The following is a 12,500-nucleotide window of genomic DNA, read 5'->3' on the forward strand; positions in this document are numbered from 1 at the left end:
ACGTAAACTTGAGGATGAATTCACAAAGAAAAGGATAAAGGAAACCGGTAGAAACAGAAAAAAAGGAAAGTCTGTCTTGTAAAACTCGGGTGGGAAATTTTGTTCCAAGGGTTATTGGAAAAAGGATTACAAAGGATTAGTCCAATAGAAGTTGTGAGACAGTTAAAAATGGCACGGAATGGGAAAACAATATAATGAAAGAATGATGAAGATTAAAATTGGAAATATGAGAGGCTGGAGAAGGGAAGAAATAATTTTTTAAGTTTATACAATCGATTATTATAAAGAAAACGGTAACCTTAACTCATTTTACAGTTTTGACAACGTCGTTTTGCCTAAAAAGGGAGAGAATAAGAATGTTGAATTGAGATGTATAAATGTAGAAACGAAGAAAGAACATAAACTACAAACAATATCATCTAAGCCTCTGGACTTGACGGAATCTCCAGTTGCACATTTAAGGAATGTAGAGATCGGAAGACAACACAGACTCACAGACGGAAGGACAGTCTGGGTAGTCTTGTCCGTGTACGGGAACCCGCCCTCTTCCCCGCCTCGTGTGAATAGAACCATCTGACGTCAGCCAAAATAAAGTATATAAAGAATCCACCGGTTTTAGAGTCATTCGAGAAGTGTTTATCTCTTGTCCAGGGACACAATTAACTGAATGAAATCGTCAGACGCTGTCTTGAATGAATATTTGTGGTTCTGAGTGGGAATATGTCTTGACGTGACTACTATTACAATTACTACAACGACTACTAATGCTAGTAGTAGTAGTAGTGTTGCGCGCGTTTACTGTTTTATTGTTGTTCAAGTTCACTTTCAGCAGTATTGTTGCTGTTCGTGCAGTGATCTTTGTAACTGACGTTTTATTGTTATCATTGTTATTATTATCATTGTTATCATTGTTATTATCATCACTTGTTTATTATTCATTATTATTACTAGATGATTGCAATCACGTCGTCACAGATCTTTGTGCAAGGGCACCTCTTCGCTTACCTTGATTAGACGCTCTCAGGGGCTTCCCTTTGAAGGTCCCTGACCGCAAAGCCCCAAGTTCCCTGAAGCCCCAACGGCCCTGAAGCCCCGATTTCCCTGAAACCCCAACGTCCCTGGAGAGGAAGACGTTAGGGGCTGTTCAGGGAAAGGTACACGAGTGGAAGTTCGCATCGTGTTATGAATGAGGTACGACATCGCCCAGGGGGGTGGGGGAGGGGATGTCCTCGTACAGAACCGTAATGACGTAGTTTTACGTCGTATGAGGACATTTACGACCTGGGGCGACTTTTATGACGTAAGGGAAACGTTACGACGTAGATGGCGATGTTTGATGACGTAATTGGGTCGCTGCGACGTAGGTCTTAATTGACGTAGTAGGATCTATATGAACACAAGAATGAAGGAAACTGCAAGAGACCATAAGGCCTACACTAGGCAGTTCCATGTCCATGATCAACATGGTTACTAAGTCTATTCCATTCGTTGACCGCTCTATTGGTAAACCAATTCTTGCCTATTTCCTTCTTAAATCTAAATTTGTCCAATTTAAATCCATTACTGCGAGTTCTGCCCTTTTGTCTTAATATGATGACCTTGCTTGCGTCCACTTGTATGATGTAGGTGGACTTGTTACGATATGGGGTTTTACGACCTAATTGGGCCTGTATGACGCATGAAGACCTTTAGGAAGAAAATAAACATTTACGACGAAGAAGGTCCTTGTTGGCGGTGTTAGAACAAATTTACGACGTCGGGACACATTTACGAGGGCCGTTACGATACAAGATCTTTACGACATGCACATAACAATCAATGACGTATACTTTTAAGATCTCGGATGGCCTTGACATCGTAAGAGGACCTTTACGATACCACAAAGTAACGACCTCGTAGTTTTACGACGACGGATTTTTGCGACTTGGGTCTCTGGAAGACCTTCTTTGGAAGGCCCTTCCGGCCTTGGAAAAGAAGTCTCCATTGACCTAAGAAGTCTCCTTTAAAGGCGTTGGAGAAGCGTTCTGTCCGGTGTACCACAGGACCTTAGGTCGTATAAGAACGCCGTAGACAAGAAGGGCGTGCGGCTGTGTGGGCGCGTGGGCGTGGGCGTGCGAGCGCGTGGGCGTGGGGGTACGAGTCTGCGAGGTACGTTTTGCTAAGCCGGCTAAGAGAGGAGTTGAGGGCTTGATTGAGCGTGTACGAAAGAGGGAGAGAGAGAGAGAGAGAGAGAGAGAGAGAGAGAGAGAGAGAGAGAGAGAGAGAGAGAGAGAGGAAATAAGGTCGGAAAGAGATAAGAACAAGGAAGGATGAAAGGAGAGGAATGGGGATAAAGTGAAAGAGGGAGGAGGAGGAAGGGAAGAGAGAAAGAGAAGGGGAGGATAAAGGAGAGGAAATAGTGAGGTAAAAAGAGAAAGGAAGAGGGATAAAAAGAGAGATAAAGGAAGAAAAGAAGAGGGATTGAAGGAGAGAGGAAGGTCGGGGAGTTGGGGGAAGAGGGAAGTTGGGGGGGAGAAGGAGGAGGGGAGATAGAGAAGAAGTCTGATTATTACGCTAGACTGCTTCAGTAGTAGAGGATGGTGGAGGGGGGAAGGGGGAGGGGGCGATAGCTCGGTCGAACTTGGGGAGCGGGGAGGGTAGGGGTGGTGGTGGGGGAAGAGATGGATTGTGGTGGAGTAGGAGATGGCGTGGTGGAGCTGGTGGAGTATGTGCACCAGCTGTTGTGGATTCGCTTGGGTAGAGGCAATTTTAATTCCCTTGACGAATCGCACACGTCAAATTAGACGGCGATATTTTCACCCAGAAGTTGGATCGTAAATTGGTTGACTGTGTGAAAGTTTCTTACAGTTATTTTTCTAGAAAAAAAATTCTTATCAGATCTTATTAAGAATATATCTAGGTATGGGCTCGTTGTTTGGTTTTGGTTCGTAAGTGGATCACCCCTACGGATCCGATCAACTATTTGTACCCCGTGATGACGTCATTGATTGTGATGGTCCAACATTTGTGATACGATTGGTGAATTTAAATTGAGATTTATAAAGAAGCTCAGTTTCTTTTGACTTGAGAATAAATACTTCATTCTAATATCTCGTTATTTTTAATTTAATTTAATTCGATATAACTGTTATTATTTTTCAAGAGAAAGTTTTCTTTTGTTAATATAAAAAATGGATTCGCCCCCCCCCTCTTCCCCGATCCTTGCCCGTGATTGGCTACCTTACAGCACTGTATGCTTAGGGTCTTGTTACATCATCCAATCATAAAGCAACACGTCACACGGGTGGGCGGGGCCGCTTTTATATTTTCAAAGGAAACAGACCTGATAGAGTATACTAGAAAAATATATGGAGTATCCATTGTGTGTGCCCTTTGATTAAGCTGCTCGTGTTATAAGAAGAAAAGGCTTTTGATAAGAATGTGTAATATATATATATATATATATATATATATATATATACATATATATATTGAGACATTGTGACAAGTTGAAAAAGGTGGAAAAAGAGAGAGTCACGGGTCTCGTTCCGAGTTTATTCCTGACCGATTTCGCTTGTAGCTTCTTCAACATTCCTCTGAAGAAGCTACAAGCGAAACCGGTCAGGAATAAACTCGGAATGAGACCCGTGACTCTCTTTTTCCACCTTTTTCATATATATATATATATGTATGTATGTATAATATATATATATATATATATATATATATGTATGTATGTATATATATATGTATGTATATATATATGTATGTATATATATATGTATATGTATATATATATGTATATATATATATATATATATATGTATGTATATATATATATATATATATATGTATATGGACAAGTATCACAAAACAAACGTGACTACACCGATATGCTGAACACCACAGGGAAAAGAAACATTCTTGGAATCCAAGTGGTTTCCAAGAATTTTTCTTTTCCCAGTGGTGTTCAGCATATATATATATATATATATATATATATATATATATATTTATATAGTATTATTATTATTATTGTTAATCTACTTCCATACCCACATTTACTCATACTATCATAGCATTCTTTGATCAAACCTATCAACCCTGTTTGTTATTAATATTATTATTGTCATTATTAGGTATCATTATTATTATTATTATTATCATTATTGTTATTAATTTTATCACTGTTATTGTTGTTGTTGCTACTATTATTAATAATCATCATAATTAAATTATTGGAAATAAGCTTACATGCTTTTTTTGTGTTATCCTCGTCAATTGTGATTGTTATTTCGAACTATATGTTCTTTTCATGATCTGCGCTTCATGTATACTTGATTCATTGCCAAATGAAATTATTATTATTAATAATATTATTCTCTTCGCGGGTCCCGCTGGGGGTAATTCAATGACATAAGGCGTGTGTTTCCCGTAGAATTTTTTGGGGGAAAGGGAGGTATGGAGCCTAATAGTGGCCATAGTGGCCTAAGCGGTCCATCGCGGGGACATTTTGGACCAAGTCCCGAGGGCCAAGTATTGATCCCCCGGGGATGCGTGTGCCACTGCCAAGCTTCGTGTACCCTTTCAATTCCATGGCACTCCCCACCCCCCCGTCTCTCCCTCCCCCCGTCTCTCCCTCCCCCCGTCTCTCCCTCCCCCCCGTCTCTCCCTCCCCCTTTCTCCCCCTTCATCTCCCCCTCCCCCTTCTCCCCCTGCCCCTTTCTCTCCCTGGCCCCTTCTCCCCCATCTCCCCTTCCCACTTCTCCCCTTTTCTCCCCTTGCCCCTTTCTCCCCCACCCCTTCACCCCCTCCCCTTCCTCCTCTTCCCCCTTCACCCCTGCCCTCTTCTCCCCTCCCCCTTCACCCCCTCCCCCTTCTCCCCCTCCCCCTTCTCCCCCTCCCCCTTCTCCCCCTCCCCCTTCTCCCCCTCCCCCTTCTCCCCCTCCCCCTTCTCCCCCTCCCCCTTTCTCCACTGCCCTCCTCTCCCCCTTCCCCCTTTCTCCACTGCTTTCCTCTTCTGAATAGAATAACATGACCGTAACCAGAATAGAAATTTTAAAGGTTTATGTCTTATTGGGATTTTTTTTTTTTTTTTTAAGGATAAATAATCCTACTCCAAGCCTCATCCCCCCCCCGCCCCTAGAAGAATAAACTCGTATGACGCAAGCCAGAATCACATGTATAAAGTGCACCATCACATTAACTTATTAGTTACAGTTTGGGACCGCAGCACTAAGAATTTCCTTTCAACCCGTGGTCCCCAAGTTCAAGGGAAGGAATCAGGGGGCTGAGGTGGTGGCTGAGGAGGGGGCTGTGGTGGCTGAGGAGGGGGCTGGGGGGCTGCACAGATGGCGTGCAGGTTGCACAGGCTGACCTGCACCTGGGAAGGAGAGGACAGGTTGCGTGCCAGGGTAAGCTGGTAATGAGGGAGTTAGGGAGGTTGCTGCGGGGTGTTGGGGGGAAGGGGGGAAGTGGGAGGAGGGGAGGGGGGATTGGGGGGTGGAGGAGATAATTCGTCAGTAGCTTCTGCACACACACACACACACACACACACACACACACACACACACACACACACACACACACACACACACACACACACACACACACACACACACACACACACACTTATACACACACAATAATGTTATAATCTTTTAGGTTGTATATTTTCAGCTGCTATACCCAATAAAATGATTATTATTATTATTGTTATTATTATTATTATTATTGTTATTATTATTATTATTATTATTATTATTATTATACACACACACACACACACACACACACACACACACACACACACACACACACACACACACACACACACACACACACCCTTCCCTCCTCCCATCACCCAATCCCCTTCTTCCCTTCCCTTCCTCCGTTTCCTCCTCCCCTTCCCTCCTCCTCTTACCTCTTCCCCTTCCCCTCCTCCCCTTCCCTCCTCCCCTTCCCTCCTCCCCTTTCCCTTCTCCTTCCCCTTCTACCCTTCCCCTTCTTCCCTTCCTTTCTTCTCTCCCTTTCTTCCTTCCCTTTCTCCCCTTCCCCTTGTCCTCTTCCCTTTCTCCTCCCCGTTCTCCCCTTCTCCCCTTCCTCCCTTCTCCCCTTCTCCCTCTCCCATTCTCCCTCTCCCCTTCTCCCATTCCCCGTCTCCCCTCTCCCCTTCTCCCGCTCCCCTTCTCCCTCTCCCCTTATCCCTCTCCCCTTGTCCTTCTCCCCTTCTCCCCTCCCCTTCTCCCCTTCCTCCCTTCCCCTTCTCCCCTTCCTCCCTTCCCCTTCTCCCCTCCCCTTCTCCCCTTCTCCCATTCCCATTCTCCCCTCTCCCCTTCTCCCTCTCCCCTCCCCTTCTCCCTCTCCCCTTCTCCCTCTCCCCTCCCCTTCTCCCTCTCCCCTCCCCTTCTCCCCTTATCCCCTTCTCCCCTTCCCCTTCTTCCCTTCCCCTTCTTCCCTTCCCCTTCTCTTTCACCACAGACATAAAGAGAATCGCCTGGCGTCACCCATGTGTAGTCCACTGCTCATCTCTGCCACATCACTCCTGCAAACTTCTCTATCTCCTCTGTACATACAACGTGGATAAATTGCGTTGACTTAAGAGAGAGAGGGAGAAGGCGAGGGGAGAGTTCTGGAGAAGGTAAAAGAGAGGCGGGATCGATTAGTTAAAGTGGTTGTGTATCAGAAAGGCTTCGAACAGCGGACCCTTGGGGACACCCGCCGGGCGATGTGGCCGATACGTCACCAGTTCCTGCCCTGGCCAGAAGACGAGGAAGAGGAGGAAGAAGAGAGGGAGGAAACAAGTGGTAGAGGAGGAGGAGGAGGAGGAGAAGGAGGAGGAGGAAGCGATAGGGGAGCATGAGAATGTAGAGGAGAAGAAAGAGGAGGAAGAGGAGGAGGAGGGGGAAGAGGAGGAGGCGAAACAAGTGGTATAGGAGGAGGAGGAGGAGGAGGAGGAGGAGGAATGGGTAAGGAAATACAAAAGGTTGGATTAGGTAGAGAAGAAGGGGAAGAAGAGGAGATGGAAGAGGAAAAGTGGGTAATGGAAGGGGAGGAGGAGGAGGAGGAAGAGGATGAAAGAGTATTAATTTATGTCCTTTCCCTTTCCTCCTCCTCGTCTTCCTTCTCCTTCTTCTTCCATCTCCCTTCTTCCTTCTCCCTCCGCCTCCCTTTCTTCCCCATCTCCCCTCTCATTCTTTTCCTTCTCCCTCCTCTTCCCTCCTCCTTCCACTCTCCCTTCTCCCCCTTTCCCTTCTCCCCCTTTCCCTTCTTCCTCCTCCTCCCCTTCTTGCTCCTCCCTCCTCCTTCCCTTCTTGCTCCTCCTCCCCTTCTTGCTCCTCCCTCCTCCTTCCCTTCCTCCTCCTCCTCCCCTTCCTCCTCCTCCCCCTCGCCCATTTCTCTCCCCTTCGCCCTTTTCTCCCCCCTCGCACTCTTCTTTCCCCTCCTCTCTCCCCCTCCCTTTTCTCCCCCTTCTCTCCCCTTCTATCACCCTTCTATCCCCTTCTCTCCCCTTCTATCCCCTTCTCTCCCCTTCTCTCCCCTTCTCTCCCCCTTCTCTCCCCTTTCTTTCCCATCTCTCCCCCTTTTTCCCACCTTCTCTCCCCATCCCTTTTCTCCCCCTTCCCTTCCCTTCATCTCCCTTCTTTCCCCCTCCCTCCCTCTCCCTTCTTTCCACCTCCCTCCCTCTCCCTTTTCTCCCCCTCACCCCCTCTCCCTTCTCTCCCCCTCCCGCCCTCTCCCTTCTCTCCACCTCCCTCTCCCTTCTCTCCCCCTCCCTTCCCTCTCCTTTCCCTCCCCTCCCTCACCCTTCTCTCCCCCCTCCTTTCTCTCCCCCTCCCTTCTCTCCCTCTCATTCTCACTCTCACTCTCCTTTCTCCTCCCCTCCCTTTCCTCCTTCCCTCTCTTTCCTCCCCTCCCCTCCCCTCCCTTTCCTCCTCCCTTCCCATCCTCCTTCCCTCCCTCCCTCTCCTCCCCCCGCCCTCTCCCTTCTCTCCCCCTCCCTCTCCCTTCTCTTGCCCTCCCTCTCCCTTCTCTTGCCCTCCCTCTCCCTTCTCTCCTTCCCGCGTCTCTCTCCAGCGCCCGCGCGCCACGGGAGAAGCGCCGGTTGACATTATGAATAAAAGAGCGAAATACGATTACATCCAATGCTCTCGTCCTCACTCCCAAGAAGGAGGGGGGGGGGAGTCGAGGTAGCCGAGGGTTTGGGGTCTTCGATCTGCGTCTCTCGACACGTTGGGACCTTATAAGGAAAGGTGGGGGGGAGACTGTTGGTGTGTGTGTGTGTGTATATATATATATATATAATGTGTGTGTGTGTGCGTGTGTGATTCACCATGGTCTTTGATCATGTGTCAGACTCGTGATCGACAATAATTAACCTCCCGGATGAGAGCTCAGAGCTCGTATGACCGATCTATGGGTAATACTGTGACCTTACACGCACACACACACCCAACTTCCCGCCCACGAGAGTCGGAGTAACAACCCGTAGCGCAGCTATACTGAAATTATTTCAGACTTGAGCGGAATTCGAACCCGGACCGCCGTAGTGGCAGACGGGAACTCAAGCCACTGCGCCACGAGGTGTGTAGAGTATTTGAGGGGGCGCCCGGTTTTGTGTGTGTGTGTGTGTGTGTGTGTGTGTGTGTGTGTAGGTATACTGCTCGAGTTTTATGTCGTCAATGTTGGGACTTTGGTGCCCCTACGGATCAGAACCACGCAGCATTTGCTTATGTCTTCTGCTTTCCCTCCGTCTGACGACAGTGCGTTGTTGTTGACCCCAAGGATAGAAAAGCTAGTTATTGTCGACAGAATACTTGTGCACAGTATGCTAATAGATGACGTCAGAGGATACTGCCTTTGTTATTATATCATTTATTTACTTGTTGATATTTAATTAATTAATAATTGTCAGGCATGCATCAAAGGATTACAAAGGAGGAGTATGCCGACAGGGGACCTTTTGGTCCATAATTAGGTCGGGTGCAGGGTTGTCGTCGAACTTTAGAATTTTTATATTTGGTTAAGGAACCAGACAATGGCGGATCCAGGATCAAAATTTGAAGGTGGGGGGGGGGGAGGTGCTAATCTGAATTTAGTAAATATAGATGACGTTTTGTGGGGGGGAGGCTGACTTGAATTTCGTAAATATGAATGACGCTTTTAAAGAGATGTACTCTGTGGCATGTATACGATGATTTTGAATATAAATTGAAGGATATATCCTCACTTGCTTTAGTTTCTTTCGAAATATTGGGCAAAAGTGATACTTAATCTTACATTTTAAAGATTTACCCTCGATATAAAGGGTGAATATCCTTCCAATTATTCTCACAGAAGTGTTTTATTAAATGTTTGGAAAATTTGTTGCCTTTGTATTACTGTTTTCTGCCACATACCTTAGTATACGAGGCAGAGTTCTCGACCTTTGCATGGAGGTAGTGAAAGAACAAATTTGGGGGTAGGTGGGGGGATTCAGCCCCCTCAGCCCCCCACCCCAACCCCCCCACTGGATCCGCCACTGGTACCAGATGACGTACATACATACCTACATACCTTCCCTCCTCACTTCCTCCCCCCCTCCTCACTTCCTCCCCCCCTCCTCACTTCCTCCCCCCCTCCTCACTTCCTCCCCCCCTCCTCACTTCCTCCCCCTCTCCTCACTTCCTCCCCCCCTCTTACCCCACCTCTACCTTTGTCAACACTTTTTTTTTTGGTTCATCCAGTCGTATAGATGAAAAGCCTCGGCTCCTAATGTTAGTAATATCATTCTTCTTCACCAGAGAGTTGCATATGAAACCTAAAAAAAAGGGGAAAAATGATCATCCTAATTCAGATGAGGAAGCTTTTACCTAACCCTGTAACCTATAGAGGTCCTTTTCTAAGCTGAATGAAATCGTTTGGTCGGGTGTATTTGTCGCAGAACAGTCTTATTGTACGTAACTTAACCGTAGATGGATAAAGAGTTAGTGATCTCAGCCTTTACAGCATTGTTTGGTAATACTTGTTGACTGGCATCAGGGGATTCTATTCAGCATGAGATCGAGCCCGAAATTAGTTGAAATTGTTGGCGTTTAGCAAAAAAAAAAAAAAGGACAGAAACGCCGGTGATCCGCTGTCCGTAACAACCCGATTGAGCACGGCGACGCACTTGATGGCTTTTGTTCTAGCTAGCGATTGTACGCCGGGGTACAAACCAGTGACCAGCCCCTCATTTTCCCTGAGCGTGAATAAAATCACTTGACGGCAGTCAGAACTTGGAGCTGCCTAGTGTAGGCCACATGGTGGAACTGCCTAGTGTAGGCCTCATGGTCTCTTGCAGTCACCTTCATCCTAATGTTCTGATGTTCTTATAACAAATGTCAGTCTTTAATAACAGTGATACGATAAATGGAGGTCGTTTTCAATATGAATGGGATTGCGTTAGGCTTAACAGAACCGTCTGGACGCAGCTGGATTAAAGACAGTGAGTCCTCCTTATACAGTAATTCTTTATCCGGTAAATTCACATACATACATACATACATACATACATACATACATATACCATATATACAAAGGAGGTAGCCAAAAAGAAAAAGGCTACCTCCCTTGGTATATGTATGTATGTGAATTTACCGGATAAAGAATTACTGTATAAGGGGGACTCACTGTATGTGAACCATGAGTAGTAATGTAGTAAAAGAACTTAAAGCTTCATATGGAGTAGGAACTGTTCATCTCTTCGCCTGTGATTTCCGTTCTCGATGTCTCAGTCTTTGGTCTGTTCTCCTTTAGGTTTGTGCCCAGGAAAGACAGAATCTGTTTTGATTAAAGAGAACTCGAAGGAAATATATATATATTTAAAACCTTCTTCAAGGTTTTATCTTTTTCGAGTTGGAGCGGGTCCTGGCGGAAGCGTAGTACTAGGTCGCTTCGTTGGAGGCAAAGGGACGGGTTGGGTCAAGGAAAGGAATCCCCGAGCTCCTCATACAACAGGGAAGAATTGTTCTTCTTCTTCTTCTTTTTCTTCTTCTTTTTTCGAGTCCTTCTAATTATTTTTCTTTCTCTAATTCTTCTTCTTCTAATTATTCTTCTCACCTCTAATTCTTCTTCTAATTCTAATTTTCTTCTAATTCTTTTTTCTTCTTTTTCTTCTAATTCTTTTTTCTTCTTTTTCTTTTAATCCTTTTTTCTTTGCCTAATTATTTTTCTTTCTCTAATTCTTCTTGTAATTCTTTTTTTAATTCTAATTCTTCTAATTCTTTTTCTTCTATTTCTAATTCTTCTAATTCTTCTTTTTCTAATTCTTTTTCTTTTAATTCTTCTAAGTCTTCTAATTCTCCCGGGTCCTGGCAGAACACCACAAGGAACTCTCCTTGTCTGGGGAGACAGAGACTTCGGGCAAAGAACGGAAGAGTTCTTTTACTTCTTCGAGTTCGGGCCGGGGGGTTGGGGAGAGCGTCCCTCTAATGCAATAAGCGTATTAGAACTTGGCGTGCGTTGTAGGGGGACATGGGCACTTCGGGTCATAAGAAAGAACCCCCAGGTTTCGTATACAAAAGCAAGTGTTCCTCCTTTTAGAGGACGAGGAAGGTCCTACTTGGAGGTTGATTGTAATTAAAGTCGCGTTGTTGGGAGACCGGACGCCTCCGGTGAAGAGAAAGGGATTCCCCGGCACCGCACCCGAAGAGGGGTTCCTCCCATTGATCCCATGGGCTGGTCCGTTCCTCGAACTCGGGTTCCCGACCGCGCCGGCGCCTCTGGGTACTCCTCCACCTCCTCCTGCAGAAGCAATGGAGAGGGAGTTCTCCCCCCCCCCCACGCACAAACCTCTTAACTGAATTAAATCGTTTGGCTGTAGACAGAATAGATACACAGACAGTCATCTTCGGACTGTGTAGTCGGTGTAGATTTTATCCTTTGGGGTATTAAAGGGATTTCTTTCCTTTCATATAAATGAAATGACAAAAAAACACCTAAATGAATATTCGTGTTTACGACTACGTTGTTCTTAAACTGGGTTAGAGATTCCTTGGGCTTTCTGTCTAGTCCATTGGCTTCCTTGAATATCTGGAGGTTGTCGGAATGGACGATCAGGTCGAGTTGGTCACTTGAGAGATTAACTGATCCTATGGGTCCTTTGGCTCTCAGGCCTAAACTGAATAGAATTGTTTGATGGATGACAGAATAGACTCGAGGAGGCCCCGATAGTCTTTATTAGTTTTATTCAGGCTGGTGTCAGGTCATGGGTTAGGTCATGGCCTATCAAGCTTAATGACGTATTTTGTAGACTCTGCTGCCAGAACGATGTCTCGAACGGCTGAATTGATTTAAACATTTCGTGACCAATTGTGATTCTTCAAGAGTTCGTTTAATCAAAAAACTGAATGAATAATTCTTAGGGAAGAAAATCTGAATTTAACTAGTTCGAGTTGCTGAGAGCTTAGGAGATTGCTTCGGGTAACACAAACAAGCGGTTAATCTCACCAATACTTACACCTATTTTTGGGTGGTCGATGAATGGAATAAACTTTGTAACC

The 12,500-nt window shown here is 45.7% G+C and overlaps 1 protein-coding gene across 5 annotated transcripts in view; it reads left to right on the plus strand.

Moving 5' to 3' along the window:
• The window catches only part of Sap47 (Synapse-associated protein 47kD), a 175,177-nt gene that overhangs the window by 45,712 nt on the left and 116,965 nt on the right, over positions 1 to 12,500 (plus strand). The window lies entirely within an intron of this gene.

This window comes from Oratosquilla oratoria, chromosome 5, assembly GCF_046742065.1.
Source record: "Oratosquilla oratoria isolate Oo_2021 chromosome 5, ASM4674206v1, whole genome shotgun sequence".
Lineage (NCBI taxonomy): Eukaryota > Metazoa > Arthropoda > Malacostraca > Stomatopoda > Squillidae > Oratosquilla > Oratosquilla oratoria.